Source organism: Bos taurus, chromosome 3, assembly GCF_002263795.3.
Source record: "Bos taurus isolate L1 Dominette 01449 registration number 42190680 breed Hereford chromosome 3, ARS-UCD2.0, whole genome shotgun sequence".
In the NCBI taxonomy this organism is placed as follows: domain Eukaryota; kingdom Metazoa; phylum Chordata; class Mammalia; order Artiodactyla; family Bovidae; genus Bos; species Bos taurus.
In genome coordinates, this window is record NC_037330.1 from 57,086,200 (window position 1) to 57,103,155 (window position 16,956).

Below are 16,956 nucleotides of genomic sequence, written 5' to 3' on the forward strand. Positions count from 1 at the left end.
GGAAGACAGGAACAGGTTTTCTACCACTTTATCTCTAGCACTTAAAACAATGTGTGTCGTATAATGGGCCCTCAATAAACTTTTGCTGACTAAATGAATGAATAAAGTTAGTTTTATAAGTAATCCCTGAGTAAGAAAATGCAATTAGCCAAGTTTACATCAGGAATCTACTCATCAATCAATCAAGTGACCCAGGGAAGCTCTGTTAGGATCTTTTCCATAAAAGAGAAACATGTAAATACTAAATGGCACTTAATTGACCTATATTTCTTTCAACTTCTTCTCAGTATTTAGACTGCTTACACAGGAAATTGTATTAATCATAAATATGATTGATATAATTCTACATTAATCCATTATTAATTATAAAATGTCCATTGGTAGAACAAATTACCTAAACAAGACTTAATCATTCTATTATAAAATGTTATTGTTGTCTCTTTAAACACACTCTCTTTTTCTGACTTATCTTTTCTTAAAAATAAAGACTGACTTACAATATTATATTAGATTCAGGTGTACAACACAGTGATTCAGTATTTTTATACATTACAAAATGATCACTAAGGTAAGTCTAGTTACCTGTCACCACACAAATTACAATAGTATTGATTATATTTCCTTTCCTATATATTATATACCCATAACTAAATACTCTTAATTAAAAGATTTTATCTGTCAGTCTTGTTAGTAAACAGGTTTAATAACTGTTAGAGCTAAAAATCAAAAGCCAACTAAACAAAGAAAAATTTACCAGATTATGTTTATAAATTTATAAAATTAGCTCCTCTACTTCATCTGATCATAATTCTAAATTTTGATAATACCTATATAATTAATCTACTTGTTTTTAATGTTTTAAAATATAACACTATTATGACAATCTAACCTTTAGAAAAAACACCATTAAATCATCTCAACCTTGGAATTGAAAAGAATTATATGAAATTAACTGAGAAGGAATGAGTTGCAGCTGCAACATTCCCTCAACCTGCAATCTTTGTACACATACACAATTGTTTATAAAGCTTCTACAGCAAGTTAGAATTAGAGAAATGGGCTCCATCAGACAAATTAAGAGGTTTCCTTCAGAAAGAAAATTCATTCTTAAAAGAAATCCTACTTAAGATCTCAGAGGAACCTAACTAGATACTTGTAACTGGATATAGAATTAAAGAAAATTTTAAAGCTGAAAGACAATTGTAAATCTAACAGATTAATGTAACTGTGTTTACGAACAGGCTTTTAAGACAAAAATCTCATAGATCAAAATAAATTGTTGTGAGTTAAGTAAGAAAAATCCCCTTTATACTTGTGATTCTGGAGTACAAAATATGAAATCAAATTGACCTTTAGGTCCTGGTTGACCTTGTATCAGCTGTATAATCTGGAGAAAATTATTTCACTTCTCTATACCTTAGTTTCTTCATCTATAAACACTTCTTAGATTCGTTGTAAATATCAACGTAATAACACAAGCAAAAGGCCTGGAACTACGTTTGGCACCAGCTCTTTAATACAGACTAGTGATTTTTTTTGTTTTTTAATTGGTAGATAAAGTAAGGGCTTCTCTGGTGGCTCAGATGGTAAATAAAGAATCTGCCTGTGATACAGGAGACCTGGGTTTGATTGCTGAGTAGGGAAGAACCCCTGGAGAAAGGAAATGCTACACATTCCAGTATTTCTGCCTAGAGAATTCCATGGACTGAGGAGCCTGGTAGGCTACAGTCCATGGTGTCAAAAGAGTTGGACATGACTGAGCAACTAACACCTTCACTTTCAAAATAACTGCAATTTTTTATATTATAAAAAGACACTGTTGTTATATTTTTCTAAGGACCAATTAGTTGTCCCCATATAAAGCTCAAACCTGGAATAAAAATAACCACATCAACTTAACAAGATAATTTTCATGAGAGTTCTCAGAAATTCCTTTTAATGTTTACTCCCAACCCTAATTTATCTAATAAGATTAATGAGTTAATACTACTTCAAGGAATTAGAGAAATTTTATAAAAATTTATGACGATAAAGCAAAGGATATAGAGAAAGATAAAAAAAGGAAACAAATGTTAAAGGATCGATACAAGAAAAATATTTTATACCCATCAACCGATATGTACCTAATACAGGAGCACTCAAATACATAAAATAAATACTAATAGACAAAAAGAGAAAAAAATAGCAGGAGACCTTAACACTCCACTCCTATCAATGGACAGATCTTCCAGACAGAGAATCAATAAGGCAACAGGGGTCCTAAATGATACAACAGAACAGTTAGACTTAATTGATGTTTTTAGGACTCTATATTCAAAAAAAAAAGGCAGAACATGCATTCTTTTCAAATGCAGATGGAATATTCTCTAGGATTGACCACATCCTAGGGCACAAAACTAACCTCAACAAATTTAAGAGTACAGAAATTATTTCAAGCATCTCTGACCACAGTGGCATGAAACTAGAAACCAACCACAGGAAAAGAAACAAGAAAAACATGGAAACTAAATAACATGCCACTAAAAAACCAGTAAGTCAACAGGGAAATCAAAAAAGAAATGAAAAAATACCTTGAGTCAAACAACAATGAAAACACAGCCATACAAAATCTATGGGACACAGTAAAAGCAGTTCTTGGAGGGAAATTCACAGTGATATAGGCTTTCATCACCAAACCACAAGAAAAATCTCAAGTAAACAACCTAAGTTATCACCTAAAAGAATTAGAAACAGAAAAACAAACAAGACCTGAAGTCAGCAGAATGAATGAAATACTAAAGATCAGGGAAGAAATAATTAAGAGATTTTAAAAAAACAGAAAAAATCAACAAAACCAAGAGCTGGTTCTTTGAAAGGGTATGCAAAATTGGCAAAACTATCACAAGGCTCACCAAGAAGAAAAGTGAGAACCCAAATTAAAAAAATAAGAAATAAAAAGAAGAAATCTCAGATACCTCAGAAATGCAAAAACAAAAAACAAAAAAGAATGCTATGAATGATTATATGCCAACAAATTTGACAACCTAGAAGAAATGGACAATTTTCTAGAAACATTACAATCCACTGAAATTAAATGAAGAAACAACAGATAGTTTAAACAGACTGATCACTAGAAATGAAGTAGAATCTGTAACAACAACAAAAAACTTTCTACAAACAAAAATCTAGGACCAGATGGCTCCACAAAAAAAAATTTGCCAAATTTTACCAAGCATCCAAAGAACTTACACCAATTCTTCTTAAACTCTTTCAAAAGACTGAAAAGAAGGGAGCATTCTTCAAAACATTCTATGAAGCCACCATCACCTGATACCAAAACCAGATAAACACACCACACGTACAAAAAACTACAGACCAGTATCTACGATGAATATAGACGCAAAAATTCTCAACAAAATATTAGCAAACCAAATCCAACAACATGTTTTTAAAAAGATCATACACCACGACCAAGTGGAATTCATCTCAGGTTCACAAGGATTGTTCAACATACACAAATCAGTCAATGTAATACACCACATTAACAAAAGTCAAAAACCATATGATCATCTCAAAAGATGTAGAAAAAGCACTTAACAAAATTCAACATCTGTTCATGACAAAAGTAGGAATAGAGGGAACATATCTCAACATAACAAAAGCCATTTATGATAAACCCACAGCCAATATAATACTCCACAATGAAAAACTAATAAAATCTGGAAAAAGACAAGGATGCCCACGCCTAACCACTTTTTCATATTAGAAGTCCTAGCCCCAGCAATTAGACAAGAAAAAAATAAAAGGTATCCAAACTGACAAAGCAGGCAAGACTATAAAATGAGAAAACCTCTCTTCAGCAAGTGGTGCTGGTAAAGCTGGACAGCTGCATGTAAATCAATGAAGTGAGAACACTGATAGCATGCACAAAAATAAACTGAAAATGGCTTAAAGACTTAACAGAGCATAGGGAAAACATTCTCTAATATAAATCTTTTCAATGTTTTCTTAGGTCAGTTTCCCAAGGCAATAGAAATACAAAAATAAATAAATGGGACATAATCAAACTTAGAAGATTTTGCACAGTGAAGAAAGCCATTAAAAAATGAAGATAACCTAGAGAATGGGAGAAAATATTTGCAAATGATGCAACAGACAAGGGCTTAATCTCCAAAATATACAAACAGCTCACACAACTAAACAACAACAACAAAAAGCAAATTAAAAAATGGGCAGAAGACCTTAATAGACATTTCTCCATAGAAGACATACAGATGACCAGTAGGCACAAGAAAAGATGCTCAACATCACTAATTATTAGAGAAATGCAAATCAAAACTACAATGAGGTGCCATCTCACACTGGTCAGAATGGCCATCGCTAAAAAGTCTACACATAACAAATGTTGGAGAAGGCATGGAGAAAAGAGAACCCTCTTACAATGTTGGTAGGAATATAAATTGGTACAGCCACTATGGAAAACAGTATGGAGGTTCCTCAGAAAAGAAAAATAGAATTACCATATGATACAGCAACCCCACTCCTGGGAATATATCCAGACAAAACTATAATTCACAAAGATACATGCACCCCTATGTTCATAGCAGCACTGTTCACAATAGCCATGTGGAAATAACCTAAATGTCCATCAACAGATGAATGGATAAAGATGTGGTACATATATACAATAGAATACTTTTACTGTTAGTCATTCAGTCGTGTCCAACTCTTTGTGATCCCTTAGACTGTAGCCCACCAGACTCCTCTGTCCAAATACTACTCAGTCATAAAAAAGAAAAAAATGCCAATTGCAGCAACATGGATGCTAGAGATTATCATACTAAACGAAGTCAGAGAGAGAAAGACAAATATCATATGGTATTACTTATATGTGGAGTCTAAAATATGGCACAAATGAACCTATCTGTAAAACAGAGAGAGACTCATGAACACAAAGAACAGACCTGTGGTTGCCAAGGGGAAGATGAAGACAGCGGGATGGACTGGTAGTCTGGTAGATGCAGACAACAAAGTCTTAGTGTACAGCACAGGGAACTATATTCAATATCCTGTGTAAACCATAATGAGAGGAATATTTAAAAAGAATGGATATATGTGTATAACTGAGTCACTTTGCTGTACAGCAGATTGGCACAATGTTGTAAATCAACTATAATTCAATTAAATAAAAAAATTATGAAAACAGTTATCAGCATTATTTATAATTTTTAAAACTTGGAAATAATGTCTAAAAATAGAGGATGATTAATAGTTAAAACTGTAATAAAAACTAATAATTATCACCATCAATACCATCACAATCACCATGGCTAATAATTTTCAAATGCTTACTAAGTTCCAGGCACTGTTTTAAGTGATTCACATATGTCAATTCATTTAATCCATAACTCCATAATGGAGGTAGTTTTTTCTCCATTTTAGAGATGAAGTGATAAAATATTTTACCCTAAATCAAATGTCTAGAAAGGGAAGGAACCAAGATTTAAGCCCATGTGATTCCAGGACCAAAACTCCCACTAGGCCATGAGACTAACTGCAAAAAAATTAGGTTACTATCTTAACTGGATTGGACTACAAAGTCAATACTCTGGAGAGCTTGTGCTTTGTTTTTAATCTTTACCTGAAACATCGATTCCAAATGTTCACTCAAAACAAAGAAAAATAATATACAGAGATCTTTCATAGAACTCTAATATGATCAACAAATTTCTTAACAACTGTTAAGTCAATAGTTCTTAATCTTGGCTGAATATTAAAAATCATCTAGAAAGCTTTTTTATTTTAATAATTTTTCATTTATTTATTTTTGGCTGTGCTGGGTCTTCCTTGGTACGTGGGCTCTTCTCTAGTTACAGCAAACAAGGGTCACTCTCTAGTTGCCATGCACTGCTCATGTGATGGCTTCTCCTGCTGTGGAGCGTCAGCAGCCCTAGGATGCATGGGCTCAGGAGCTGCGGTTCCCAGGCTCTAGAGCGCAGGCTCAACAGCTGCAGCACACAGGCCCAGCTGCTAAGCGGAATGTGGGAATCTTCCCAGACCAGGGACTGAACCCTTGTCTCCTGCATTGGCAGGCAGACTCTTTACAACAAAGCCCCTGGAAAGCTTTTAAAAATACCAACGCCCAGTTCCCAACCCCAGAATTCTAGTTTAAACGTCATCCTTAGCCTAGTCCAGTTAAATCAGAATCTCTGAGAATGGGGCTTAGGGATAATATTTTTGTCAATTTCTCAGGTAATCCTAGGTGGAACCAAGGTTGAGAACCAGAACTTTAAATAATGAGGGTCTGGAGGAGGAGATAATTTACCTGAATTTTTTAGCACTTCCTGTCAGCAACCATGAAAAATAGACATTCCTACCTAAAGGATATACATATTCAAAAAATCATATATTTTGAATATACTTACTTATGTGAAACTGATACAAAGAGAAATTTGATGATAATATCTTTATTCAATTTCTTCATCAAAAAACCCATTTTTCTACACTATTCAGCTGAATGGTACTAATGATTTCATATTCATGCCTCTATGCAATGAAGAGATTAAAATTAGTTTACACTTATTTTTAACACCGTTGAAACTAAATTTCCAAATATATGATTTCTTAAATCTTAAAATATAGCAGCATAATGTTTGAGTTTTGCTTTTTTTTTTTTAAAACAAACCAAAGACATCAAAGACATTTAAACAACCCACAGAAACAGTCAGAGAAACCACATATGTTTCAAAGACAAAAGAAACAGGTAAGCTGTAGATGACCTAAGCCAAAACCATTCAAATCCACTGTTTTGCCAGGACTTCACAAACTCTGCTACCAAATGCATATATTTGCTTTGGGTATCATGCAAAGGTTACATCTGAATAAATGAATCCCACAGCAAAAGAAACACAGTAAAATGGTCACATATTGAAGAGCTAGTTAATATGCCACTTAAAAAAAACCTGAAGATCCTAAAACTTATTTGAGGATTAAATTAAGAACTATAATCATATTAACAAACTTAGCAAATGTCACAAGTGTTAGCTAACAGTAAAATGTTAGCTCTAGTATTGGATTTTCAAGAACCCTAATGGTTTAAAAAAAAAAAAAAATCAAAAGAATCAATTAGATAAATTCTCAGTGTATGCTTTAACAAATAAACCAATAAATTTTACTATAATCTTCCTCTGGAAAAAAAAGAGGTTCTTATTCAAATAACTCCCTTTTACACTAGAGTGCTAATCCTAAATCCCTAAAAAATTAAATACATTCTATTATTTTTAAAAATAACCCACATTTAAGTTTAGTAATAGAGATTTAACAGATAACAGAAATTTATACCATGGGCTGAAATGTGAAACAGAAGAGATACCAAAAGTATTCTTAACAATGTAATTACTGGAGAAGACATTATTAATAAGATGCTAATTACAACTGGTATTTAACAACAAGTTTCATTTAAGAAGTCGTGATAAATACATATTTCCCATTAGGTTTCTAACCCAACTAAGAAGTACAAGGGTTCCCCCCACACTTATTAGTATGAATCTTCCAATGGCCAAATCTAGACAGAAGCCTCAGGCTGAACCCCTGAGACAGAAAAAAGGAAGTGAAAATTGAGATATGAATCTTAAAGCAGGAAAATGATAGAATAGAGTACACTCCAAAACTTCTTCTAGTATTAGGAGATATTATACAGATCTTATATTTTATAAAGTCTTATCCACATCATATCCTTATCTAAACCATGCCTCTTCTGAAGTCCTACATTCCTCAATTTAAATTCTTTAAACCACTATGATACCTAAAAACATAAGGACTATATCTAAGTAGTTCAAGTTATACAGGATTCCAAGGGGCATCTATTCCAGTGGTTAGATTTTAATGACTAGCCAGAGATTTTAATCATCGGAAGCAAGGGTTCACAACTTCCAGGTCACAGATTGGTACAAGTCCGTGGCTTCTTAGGAACTGGGCTGCACAGCAGGAGGTGTTTCATCTGTATTTACAGCCACTGCCTATTGCTCACATTACCACCTGAGCTCCGCTTCCTGTCACATCAGTGGTAGTAAAATAAATGTATGCACTTGAATCATCTAGAAACCATCCACACCATCCCTAAACCCCATCTCAGTCTGTGGAAAAATTGTCTTCCACAAAATCAGTCCCTGGTGCCAAAAATGACTGATTTAAAGAATTAGAAACAAAATCCAGAAACACCAACACCCAGCCCTGCCAAACACACCCTCAAAATCAATTAAACCAAAATCTTCACAAGTGAAGCCCAGGAACTGGTACTTTTTTCTAAAAACTTTCCAAAGTGATTCTAATGTGCAACTAATCTTGAGAACCACTAATCTATCTAAAATATTGCTAAAATTCTAAGGATTAAAAACTAAAACACGCTCAATGATAAACAAAAGCCACAGCCAGAAGAGGGCAGTAAGGAGCTATTTTGGAAAGCCACAGATGTTAAACTAGGTACTAAGGCGCCTTCCTCAGGGAAAGACCCCTGGGAGATTCACAGGTTCAGGGAGAAATGCCATGCCTCAAGTGGGAACTGCTGAGCAGTAAGGAGTCAAGCAGAGATAAGCCAGCAAACAGAGTGAGCTGAAAGAACAAGAAAAAGCCTGAAAATGTTAAAGGAGTACCTAGCACAGACCACACAATGGATAAAGAGGCTAAGATTACAGTCATTGGCAAGCAGAAGGAAATTCTCCAAAATAAGAAGGCACAAGTTAGAACAGTCTCTTGAAGCCTCCATCTTCAACAATAACAACCCCAACTGAACTGAAAAACAGTGTGAATCATGGGAGATGGTTTTGGTATTCACAAAAACACAATAGGTTTAGCATAAAACAAGTAGCTTAAAAACAATATTGGACAGCATAACATAAAGAACCAATATGAGATGTCAGAGCGACCCACAATAAAAAATATATCTTCATTTTAAAAGTGAAACTACATATACTAATAGATGATCTTATTTGCAAAGCAGACACAGAGACACAGACATAGAGAACAAACTTATGGATACCAAGTGGAAGGGCACAGTGGGATGAACTGGGAGATTGGATTGACATATATACACCATTGTGTATAAGACAAATAGCTAATAAGAACTTACTGTATACCACAGAGAACTCTTCAAAGCTCTGTGGTGACCTAAATGGGAAGGAAATCCAAAAAAGAGGGGATATATGTATGTGCATGCTCAGTAGCTTCTTGTCTGACTCTTTGTGACCCTATGGACCGTAGCCCATCAGGCTCCTCTGTGCATAAGACTCTGCAGGCAAAGAATAGTGGAGTAAGTTACCATGCCCTCTCAGGGCTCAAATCCGCATCTCTTGTCTCCTGTATTAGCAGGTAGATTGCTTACCACTAGAACCAAGGGAAGCATGGATATATGTATGCTGTGCTATGCTTAGTCACACAGTGTTGTTCAACTCTCTGCAACCCATAGACTGCAGCCCACCAGGCTCCTCTGTCCTTGGGGATTCTCAAGGTAAGAATACTGGAGTGGGTGGCCATGCCCTCCTCCAGGGGATCTTCCCAAACCAGGGATCAAACCCAGGTCTCTCACATTGCAGGCGGATTCTTTACCTCCTGAGCCACCAGGGAAGCCCAAGAACACTGGAGTGGGTAGCCTATCCCTTCTTCCCAACCCAGGAATCAAACCGGGGTCTCCTGCATTGCAGGCAGATGCTTTACCAGATGAAGGGAAGCCTGGAGATATGTATACATATGATTTATTCACTTTGTTCTACAGCAGAAACTGACACAACAGTATAAAACAACTATACCCCAATTTTTAAAAAACTGAAACTACAAAACTTATGACATTTAGCAATGCGTGATTTCATAATCCTCTTCTACAGAACAAGTAGCTGTTATAATTTAGGCACTCATCTCAACTATTTAAGACCCTTAAGTATTTTTTGGTAAAAAAGAAAACCACCACTTCTCTTTAAACATTAATCCCTCTTTTCATTGGCCATTAGGAAACTCGGGGCTTTTAATTCTTTTTTCTGAGTCTTTTAAGGTTGCATATCACGGCATACATTTTTGAATATTCATTTCATCCTTATAACTACTTATATTCTTTATGCTCCAGTTACCCAAATTTCCTTTTTACATTATCTTACTGTATCACTGAAGAATGCATACAATTCTTTTTGCAATGAGACTGAGATTAAGGGAATCTATTAAAATATGACCCAGACTCACAGAACCTTAGCTATTTAGTTCATTTAGTACTTTACAAACACTATCGGTAATACTACAAATATATGGCATTCCAAAGGGGTTCTAGTGTGAAAGTAAAAAGCAGCTTTAAGCACACGGTAGAGTTTCTCATCCTCTATATATTAAGATATTACTATTCATATCTCTCCTACTAACCATGTAACAATAAAAGCAACAGACTGGGGGTTCAAGATGGTGACGTGGGAACAGCCTGAACTTACTTCCTCCTACACACATAACCAAGTGGCGCTAGTGGTAAAGAGCCTGCCTGCCAAAGCAGGAGACATAAGAGACGTGGGTTCGATCCCTGGGTCGGGAAGATCTGGGGGAGAAGGGCATGACAACTCACTTCACTATTCTTACTTGGAGAATCCCCATGGACAGAGAAGCCTGGCAGGCTACAGTCTACAGGGTCACAAAGAGTCAGACACGACTGAAGTGACTGAGTACATACATATGGATTGATACTCTATGAAAAGAAATTGAGAACTAGATGAACACCTATGCTACAAGAAAGGATAGAGAGGACCACATCAAGATGGGTAAGAGCAGCACAGAAACACTCTTGCCAAAACCCTTTCATCTGTGGCTACACACAGCAATAAGGGATCTCATTAGGTGGGCACTTCCCCCGGAGAGGTGAAGGGTTGGCACACCACATCAGGCACCCCAATTGCTGGGATCTATACCAGATAGACAAACTTCTAAAATGTCTGGCTTAGAAAACCAGATGCTGACATCCAGGGTCCCAAAGTGCTATAGGAAACTGAAACTCTCCCCTTAAAAGGCTCTCATGCCCCGAAACACAGTGAAATAGCAGTTTTAAAAGGTGCCAAGACTGTATGAGAAGAAAAGTAGTTTTTCAAATCTAAAAGCTTCAGCTGGAGAGGTTGGGGGGTGGAGGGGGTGTGTGGAAATACTCCCTGTAGTGATGTAGCACTATCTCGCCACATCAATGAAACTGTAGAGCTCCAGTGTTGGATGCAACACGCCCCAGCTCCCCAGGTGAGAAAAGAAGGATCCAAACAAAATCAGAAGTGAAAGAGGAGAAGTTACAACTGATACCACAGAAATACAAAAACTCGTAAGAGACTGCTAGTCACAGTCATATCCCAATGAACTGGACAACCTAAAGAAATGGATAAATGTATAGAAACAGACAATCTTCCAAGACTGAATCATTTAAAAAAGAAAAAAAAAAATATATATATATATATAACCTGAATAAATCAATTACCAGCAATGAAACTGAGTAATGAGTAATTTAAAAATTCCCAACAAAAAAGTTCAGGACCAGGCAGTCCACAGGTGAACTCTACCAAACACTAAAGAAGAGTTAATATGTATCCTTCTTAAATTATTCCCTAAAAATGGAAGAGGAATGAATGTTTACCACCTCATTTTCAAAGGTCAGCATTACCCTGATATCAAAACCAGACAAAGACACCATGAGAAAGGGAAATTACAGGCCAATATCACTGATAAACACAGAAGCAAAAACTCTCAATATAATATTAGCAAACCAAATTCAACAATACAGTAAAAGAATCATATACCATGATCCAGCGGGATTTGTTTCAGGGATGTAAGAATGGCTCAACACCCTCAAATCATTCAATGCGATATATACCACATTAACAAGGTAAAGAATAAAATTCATATTATCATCTCAACAGGTACAAAAAAGCTTTTGACAAAATTCACCATCCATTCATGATAAAAATTCTCAACAAAGTAACCTCAACATAATAAAAGCCATATACGACAAACTCACAGCTACTTTCATGCTCAATGGTGAAATGCTGAAAGCATTTCCTCTAAGACTGAGAACAAGGATGGCCACTCCTGTCACTTTTATTCAACATAAATCCGGAAGTGTCAGCCACAGCAATTAAGCAGGAAAATTGGAAATGAAGAAGGAAAACTGTTTATGTTTTGCAGATGACATGATACAACATATATAGAAAACACTAAGAACTCCAACAAAACAACTATTAGAACTAATAAATGAATTCAGCGAAGCTGCAGGATACAAAGTTAATATACAGAAGCCCGTTGCATTTCTATACACTAATAACAAGATACCACAAAGAGAAATTAAGAATATCATATATACAACAGCATCAAAAAGAACAAAACACTGAGAAATGAATTTAACCAAAGGCGGTGAAAGAGCTGTATTTGGAAAATTATAAGAAATTGAAGGTGACATAAATAACAAAATCAAACTGAAACAGACTTACAGGTACAGAAAGTAAACTGCTATTTACTATAGGATAGGGAGTTGGGGAAGGGGTGAAGTAGGTAAAGGGGATTAGTAGTATAAACTTTCAGTTATAAACAAATAAATCATGGAAATATGGAGTACACCATAAGGAATACAGTCAATAATACTGTAGCAACTTTGTATGATGACAAGTGGTAACTAGATTGACCAGAGTCACCATTTTGAAAATATATATAAATATCAAATCACTGACATACACTGAAACTGATATGATATGTCATTTATATTTCAATAAAAAATGAATATACTGAACTCAATATCGGAGAAGGCAATGGCACCCCACTCTGGTACTCCTCCCTGGAAAATCCCATGGACGGAGGAGCCTGGTGGGCTGCAGTCCATGGAATCGCTGAGGGTCGGACACAAATGAGCGACTTCACTTTCACTTTTCACTTTCGTGCATTGGAGAAGGAAATGGCAACCCACTCCAGTATTCTTGCCTGGAGAATCCCAGGGATGGAGGAGCCTGGTGGACTGCCGTCTATGGGGTCGCACAGAGTCGGACACGACTGAAGTGAATAAGCAGTAGCACCACTATATAGCTTGTACATATATATCAATATATACACTCAGGCTGGCGCTGAATCAACGGTTACTTTTTCATTACTAAAAAAAAAAATACAAATTTATCGAAGAGTATTTTAAAAGATACTTTGTCTTAGGATTTAGTAAACACAATTTTTCTCATTTTCTGGCAAAAAAAAATATCAGTTCAGTTCAGTTGCTCAGTCATGTCCGACTCTTTGCAACCCCATGAATCGCAGCACACCAGGCCTCCCTGTCCCTCACCATCTCCTAGAGTTCACTCAGACTCACGTCCATCAAGTCAGTGATGCCATCCAGCCATCTCATCCTCTGTCGTTCCCTTCTCCTCCTGCCCCCAATCCCTCCCAGCATCAGAGTCTTTTCCAATGAGTCAACTCTTTGCATGAGGTGGCCAAAGTACTGGAGTTTCAGCTTCAGCATCATTCCTTCCAAAGAAATCCCAGGACTGATCTCCTTTAAAATGGATTGGTTGGATCTCCTTGCAGTCCAAGGGACTCTCAAGAGTCTTCTCCAACACCACAGTTCAAAAGCATCAATTCTTTGGCACTCAGCCTTCTTCACAGTCCAACTCTCACATCCATACATAGAAAGGTATTAAAAATTTTGAAAAAATTTTTAAGGCAAAAACTTAGGCACTACTTTTTAGTTTGTTCAAAAATAAACACAACAAAATCACCTTTTTCCTAACCACCTCAGTTTTCTACAGTTTGAGGAACAAAGAATCATAACCTTGGAAGAGAAGAAATGAATTATCACAGATTTTCACTTCTAATTCACTTGTAATCACAAATGCCTAACTGATCACAGTATCCAAGTGACCTTAATGTCAATCACCTGAGTACAAATTCTGTATGTTATAACTGTATTGTCAATCTTTATTATCTTAAAATTACTCCATCAGTTCAGTTCAGTCGCGCAGTCGTGTCCAACTCTTTGCGACCCCATGAACCGCAGCACGCCAGGCCTCCCTGTCCATAACCAACTCCCGGAGTCCACCCAAACCCATGTCCATTGAGTCGGTGATACTATCCAACCATCTCATCTTCTGTCGTCCCCTTCTCCTCCTGCCCTCAATCTTTCCCAGCATCAGGGTCTTTTCAAATGAGTCAGCTCTCCGCATCAGGTGGCCAAAGTATTGGAGTTTCACCATCAACATCAGTCCCTCCAACGAACACCTAGGATGATCTCCTTTAGGATGGACTGGTTGGATCTCCTTGCAGTCCAAGGGACTCTCAAGAGTCTTCTCCAACACCACAGTTCAAAAGCATCAATTCTTCAGCACTCAGCATTCTTTATAGTCCAACTCTCACATCCATACATGACTACTGGAAAAACCATAGCCTTGACTAGATGGAGCTTTGTTGATAAAGTAACGTCTCTGCTTTTCAATATGCTGTCTAGGTTGGTCATAACTTCCTTTCCAAGGAGTAAGCGTCTTTTAATTTCATGGCTGCAATCACCATCTGCAGTGATTTTGGAGCCCAGAAAAATAAAGTCTGACACTGTTTCCACTGTTTCCCCTTCTACTTGCCATGAAGTGATGGGACCAGATGCCATGATCTTCATTTTCTGAATGTTGAGCTTTAAGCCAACTTTTTCACTCTCCTCTTTCATCAAGAGGCTTTTTAGTTCCTCTTCACTTTCTGCCATAAGGGTGGTGTCATCTGAGTATCTGAGGTTACTGATATTTCTCCCGGCAATCTGGATTCCAGCTTGTGCTTCTTCCAGCCCAGCGTTTCTCATGATGTACTCTGCACAGAAGTTAAATAAGCAGGGTAACAGTATATAGCCTTGATGTACTCCTTTTCCTATTTGGAACCAGTCTGTTGTTCCATGTCCAGTTCTAACTGTTGCTTCCTGACCTGCATATACGTTTCTCAAGAGGTAGGTCAGGTGGTCTGGTATTCCCATCTCTTTCAGAATTTTCCACAGTTTATTGTGATCCACACAGTCAAAGGCTTTGGCATAGTCAATAAAGCAGAAATAGATGTTTCTCTGGAACTCTCTTGCTTTTTCAATGATCCAGTGGATGTTGGCAATTTGATCTCTGGTTCCTCTGCCGTTTCTAAAACCAGCTTGAACATCTGGAAGTTCACGGTTCACATATTGCTGAAGCCTGGCTTGGAGAAATTTGAGCATTACTTTACTAGTGTGGGAGATGAGTGCAATTGTGCAGTAGTTTGAGCATTCTTTGGCATTGACTTTCTTTGGGATTGCAATGAAAACCGACATTTTCCAGTCCTGTGGCCATTGCTGAGTTTTCCAAATTTGCTGGCATATTGAGAGCAGCACTTTCACAGCATCATCTTTCAGGATTTGAAATAGCTCAACTGGAATTCCATCACCTCCACTAGCTTTGTTCACAGTGATGCTTTCTAAGGCCCACTTGACTTCACAGTCCAGGATATCTGGCTCTAGGTAAGTGATCACACCATCGTGATTATCTGGGTCGTGAAGATCTTTTTTGAGCCTTAATTCTTTAAAATGTGCACTATTAGGTTACTGCTTTTGTAATTATACAATAAAATGCTACATGCTTAATTACATATAAACATCTTGGAAGCAAAGTTTATGCTTAATTCATCTTTATATCTTTATATATTGATGATACAGTAATATGGTCTCAATAAGATCTTTTTCCTTTCCTTACTTTTTCATTGTCATACATATCATACATATAGTGTGGAAAACTAAAAGTTTCAAATGTTTATATCAGAGTTATAAACTTAATATATTTATTAAATATAAAATTATCTGAGTAGAAAGCCAGATGCTCCTCAATGAATTAATGGATCAACAAATTGTGGTATGTATATACAAGGGAATATTACTCAGCTATAAAAAGGAACGAAGTGTGGATACATGTCACAACTTCGATAAATCTCGAAAACTTGATAAGTGAAAGAAGTCTGACAGATAAGGTCACATACTGTGTGATTCTTTTTTATGAATTTTCTTTATATTCAGAATGGGCAAATGCAGAGAGACAAAAATCAGATTGCAGGTTACAAGGGGTTTGGGCAAAAGGGGTGCATGAGGAGTAATCACTTAATGGATATGTTTTTATGGGGTGTTTTTATGAGATAAAATAATTTTGAGAGAAAGCTGTTGGTTGCACATTATAAACACACTAAATACTACTGAATTGTATACTTTAAAATGAATAATTGGAAATTTCACTTCAATAAAAAATATATATCTCAAGAAAAACCATATGTATAATGTAAAGTGTTATGAACAACTGTGTAATACACCACCAAAGTGGGAAATAGTACCACAGAATCCTTTCAAGTGTTCCTCCTTATATCTCCCTTCTCTAGAGATAAAATGTATCCTGATTTTTAATAATAACTGCCTGGCTTTCTTTAGTTTTACCATCCATGAACCCATCCTAAGACAACATAGTACAATTTCACCACATTTTAAGAATTCTTCCTTGCTTTCTTACATTCAACATTACATTTTTAAGAATCATTTACACTGTTGGATTTGGGCCTCCCTGGCGGCTCAGATGGTAAAGAATTTCCTTGCAAAGCAGAACTGAGTTCCAACCCTGGGTCAGGAAGATCCCCTGGAGAATCAAATGGCTACCCATTCCAGCATTCTTGCCTAGAGAATTCCATGAAAAGAGGAGCCTGGCAGGCTACCATCCATGGGGTCGCAAAGAGTTGGATATGATTGAGCAACTAACACTTTCACTACTTTTCACACTGTTGGATTTATCCATGGTTCACTGTGTAGCTTGTACAGTCCAGGGAGATTATTTTTAATTAACCAAAATTTTATGCTAAATATAAGGTTTCTCCATGTCTTCTCATGGCTTGATAGCTGATTTCTTTTTATACTGTATAATGGAATATTATGCAATATTCCATTAGGTAGATGTACCACAGTTTGTT

General features: G+C 36.4%; 1 protein-coding gene across 7 annotated transcripts in view; it reads right to left on the reverse strand.

The window, feature by feature from the left end:
- The window catches only part of HS2ST1 (heparan sulfate 2-O-sulfotransferase 1), a 188,368-nt gene that overhangs the window by 129,592 nt on the left and 41,820 nt on the right, over positions 1-16,956 (reverse strand). The window contains exon 2 of one of the 7 annotated variants that reach the window (XM_059885101.1): positions 4,944-5,048. The exons of the other annotated variants lie outside the window; for them this stretch is intronic. The gene's annotated coding sequence lies outside the window, so the exon portion shown is untranslated. The remainder of the gene's footprint in view (positions 1-4,943; positions 5,049-16,956) is intronic. 7 annotated transcript variants of the gene reach the window in all.